A 4902-nucleotide genomic window follows, 5' to 3' on the forward strand; every position below is an offset into this window, starting at 1 on the left:
AGACCGGCCGCTCTGTTCACTACCTCTCCCACATTGAGCCAAAGCTGAACCCCTCTGACCCAGTACCATGACGACCCGGTCACATTGACCCTGACCCCTGACCCCTGACCGTCCTCTGAGGAATGAGTCACTTCCTGCTTGAACCAAAACCTTTTTTCTTTAGTTTGGTGTCGTTTCCGTTTGATCACCAACTGTGCCGAGTTCCCGCCGGTCCGACCAGAACCGGGCCTCAGAACCCCCTGAGCAGGTAGCGGACCTGCCGGGCCTCTGGGGCCAGAACCAAAGGGATTACCACGTTCTGGCCAGCAGATGGCAGTAGAGCTCACTGTAGTGGAGGAAGACCCCCTCAGCTGCCCCCCCACACCTCTACCTCAGGCTTTGACCTCTGACCTCCTGCTGCTCAGGCCAAGCTACCTCATAACCAAAASCTCCATGATTGTCCCTTGACCTCTGACCTCTGAGCTGCTGCAGAGGTGAAGCAGGACAGTTTGGACATGGTGGACGCCTCTCTGGGACGTCCTCACCGTCTCTTTATGAACACAAAAAGGCGGGTGWGGCCACTTCCTGTCGGCCATGTTTCAGCCTACCTGTGATGGAGCCAAATATTAACGTGCTGATCGGCGTCCAAAGAAGAAGTTCTGACCCAGATTCTGTTTGTTGTCGCTCTGAAGAACAAACGAACCAAAACGACGAGTTTCTATTGGACGACGAGTCCAAACGACCAAATGAGAGACAGATGGAGACACCTGCAGCTCCACCTTCACCTCTGACCTCTGAGGTTCATATGGAGAACCACAGAGGGCCTGGGAGTTCACCGAGTTCGGTTACAAGTCTTTACGGTGACCCCTGACCCCCGACCCTGAGGACAGCCTGCAGTAAAACTTGGACCTGTCCCTTTAAACTCCCAGCGTAGGACTGGAGGACACGAGTCTCACCGAGTCCATCAGTGGAGTCCCCCTGCTAAGCCCCGCCCCTCTGTCCTCGGGGTCACATGTTCGCTCTGCCAGGAGCTTCTTGCTGCCTTGATGTCGGTTCTGGAGCGACCCGGTTTCATGCAGAGCCAAACCTTTAATGTTGCTAATTATTCTAGAACTTTCTTCCGTCAGCAGAGTCCAAGTTTCAGTCGTCGCCGTCGGTGGCGGACAGGAAGCTCTGCCAAATTCTGCTGATGTGAAGACGATTCCCGTAGGTCCAGAACCCCGACCCGATTTCACTGTTTGTAGATGGAAACTGCTTCCAGCTGGAGGAGATGGACCGGAACCAGGACCAGAACCCCCCAGCCAGAGCGGCTCTAGAAGCTGTAGATCATAGAGATTTGAGGCTAGAACCAATGATGAAATGCTTTAATGGTTTTCTAGTGAAGCGCGGAGCTTTAACTGATTCTGATGCAGATTTTTATCTGTTTGAATGAATTTCCTGGAATGTTTGAATATTTTTCTGCTCTCTGTTGTTTAGACGCCAAATAAAAGTTATTCATGTAGAAACTGGACTGAAGTTCTGCTTCTTTTCACTCTGAGCCCGGTTCTGGTCGGGTCCATGTCGGCAGGATCCAATCAGATGATCTATAATAAGTGAAGTCGCTGTTTCTGACTCAGCGTCTCCACCTGGTGGCGGGTCAGCGGCTACGTCAGAACTGCTGACGTAGCAAATCAATCAAACACTTGAAGCATTTGATTGATTTTATATTTAGTATTTTCCTTCAGCTGTTTCTAATGTCATCCATCCATTTTCTGTACACCCTCAGTGGGTCGGGAGGAGCTGCTGCCTCTCCAGCTAACGATCCGAGGTCACCTGGACGGGTCACCTGGACGGGTCACCTGGACGGGTCACCTGGACGGTCACCTGGACGGGTCACCTGGACAGGTCACCTGGACGGGTCACCTGGACAGGTCACCTGGACAGTCACCTGGACGGGTCACCTGGACAGGTCGCCAGTCTGTCTCAGGGCAGCACAGAGACACACACTCACACCTATAGGGACAATTTGGACAGGCCAGTTAACCTGACAGTCATGTTTCTGGACTGTGGGAGGAAACCGGAGAAAACCCACCATGCACTGGGAGAACATGGAGACTCCATGCAGGAAGACCGGGAATCGAACCCAGAACCTTCTTGCTGCAAGGCAACAGCTCTACCCACTGCGCCACTGTGCAGCCGGTTTCTAATGCGATGCTGCAAAATATGAATAAATAAAACGCTGATGGAAACATGGCTGCTGGTTACAGACATATTGTAACCTCATGTCTATGGTTACAAAGTGCAGCAGCCCAGGAGGATCATGGGTAATGTAGTGATACCCTGCTTTACCACAGCGCTGTCAGCCAATCAGAGCCTAGGGGAGGAGCCTAACCTCGACCTGATCAGAACCTGCAGGTTCTGTTTGTTCACCTTTTGTTGCTGCGTTTCAACAGATTATTTACTGTTAACTACGGAGGCCTGTAGGGGTCATGGGGATGTTTTTCTTTTGCGTTTCCTCACAGTGACGTCTGAACACTGTAAGCTTTTCTCATCTTACTTTCTGCTGTAATATGAGGCTTTCATCAGGTTTTCCATGTTAATATCTCAATGTTACATTTATTTATATAGCACTTTAAGTAAAGTTTATTTATAAAGCGCTTTTCACAGACATACAATCACAAAGAGCTGTACAATAAAAACCAACCTTAAAACCCTACAAAACACAAAACCACCAGAAGAAACAACCAGAGATAAAAACCTGGGAAAGTCAAAATGTTTTAGCTGCTTTTTAAAACCTCCAGAGCGTCAGACTGAACGACCCGGCCGCTGTGGGTTCATGGAACAACCAGGAGATTCAGACTGAGGAGGGTCAGCAGAGCATTTAGTTAAAAGTGACCCAGATGGTCAGCAGCCTGGCCAAACGCTCTGCATGTTTAAAGCGAATCCTAGAACCAGAGCCGGTGTGGTGAATGTGGAGCAGCAGAGAAACGACAGGAGACGTCCGGCTGCAGATCGCAGACAGGAAGTGAGGTTTGTCCAGGCAGGACGTTACAGTGACCCAGACAGAAGCATGAAGGATTTTCTCCAGGTCGACTCTGGAGAGCGTTTGTCTGATTTCAGAAATGAGTCAGACGTGACACCTGTTGATTTTACCAACAGGCAGMAGGAGACAGTCGTCTGGCTGATGTTGAGTCGGTGACTGGGAGCAATAATCAGTTTGTTACTGGTGTTTAGGGACAAACGCTGGACGAGGACGGCCAACCTGTCCAGGTGAWGGTCTGAATGATAAGAGATAAATGAAAAGGACGGAATGATGCCAGGAAGTTTAATGATATCAAAAGAAAACAAAAGTGGACCCAAAACTGAGCCTGGTGGCACCCCACAGGCTAAAGGGGCGGAGTCAGAGGAAAGCCTGTCCGTCTTGATGCAGAATGTCCAGTCAGATTAATATGAGGTCAGCTGGTGGATTGGACTGAGACGGCAGCCAGGACCTTCAGCCTGTTGTGTCACCAGCAGCTGATAACAGATCATCGTGACTGAAGCAGCTGCAGTGGGATGATGTTGAAGTCAGACTGAAACAGATCAGAGACGGGATGGAGATTGGAGATGGTACCGGGGTCAAGAGTGGGTTTCTTAAAAAGAGGGGTCACTGCTGCTTTTTTAAAACACAATGGGACGAACCCTTGGATCGGGGAGCTGCCAATTATTTACAAGATTGGAAATAATTGGATGGAAGTTGGAGCCTGGACAAGCAGAGAGGGGGGCAATATTTCCAACAAACAAGTTTCATTTTACCAATTAGTGAAGTCAGTTCATTTAATGTAATTGGAACAAAAGAAGAGAATGAATCCGAACACTGAGGTTCATCAGGGGAAGGAGAGGAGAGCAGCTCAGATAYTRGTTTTCAGGTCAATCCATCCATTTTCTTTACACCCTCAGTGGGTCAGGAGGAGCTGCTGCCTCTCCAGCTAACGATCCGGGTGAGAGGCGGGGTCACCTGGACGGGTCACCTGTCTGTCACAGGGCAACACAGACAGACAGCCATGCACACACACACACACACACACACACACACGCCTAGGGACAATTTGGAGAGGCCAGTTAACCTGACAGTCATGTTTCTGGACTGTGGGAGGAAACCGGAGTACCTGGAGAAAACCCACCATGCACAGGGAGAACATGGAGACTCCATGCAGGAAGACCGGGAATCGAACCCAGAACCTTCTAGCTGCCAGGCAACAGCTATTACAGTTATTCATTAAAGTTTTTTTATTTAGAACCTTACATTTTGTAAAGGTGTAGCAGAGATTAGATCAGTCAGGCTGAACAAAATGTATAAAATTAGAATGTTATTTCTCAACAGGCTGCTTACTGAGAAAAACAGGTTTGATGTGAATCACTAGTCATTTTCGGTCCTGCAGCTTGAATGTGGTTTAAAAACATCTGAAATCACATTTTGTTACTTTTCACTGCAACTTTTCCGACCCCCCAAAACTGGACTTGTTCCTAGTCCCCAGGAACGAGATGGATCTGCGGCCGYGAGCAGCGCCACCTGTCGGCYCTCAGGACAGATTTCCAGATTAGAAACATCGTTTTCACGCTCAGAAATAAATAAAGTCCAAACCTTCAGAATGAAGGACTTATTGGGAATACAGCGTGAATTAATTACCAACATTGTGTCGGAGAAATCCGTTGCCCGTGTTTATTGCAGTAAACTTGTTATGAGGAAACGCAGCATGTCCCCTGCAGGGCTCCGTAGTTAATCACTTCCTGCTCATCATGACAGGGTTCATGGAGCCAGAGCTCCTGGACAGCAGGTGGCGCTGCAGGTTCTAATATCTGGTCATCAGCCAATCAGAGCACAGGATAAAAGTTCAAATACTGTGACCAATCAGAATCATTTTATTCAGAGATTCAATCAGCTGCTGCGACAAACTGAGAAAC

This window comes from Poecilia reticulata, linkage group LG16, assembly GCF_000633615.1.
Source record: "Poecilia reticulata strain Guanapo linkage group LG16, Guppy_female_1.0+MT, whole genome shotgun sequence".
Taxonomy (NCBI): domain Eukaryota; kingdom Metazoa; phylum Chordata; class Actinopteri; order Cyprinodontiformes; family Poeciliidae; genus Poecilia; species Poecilia reticulata.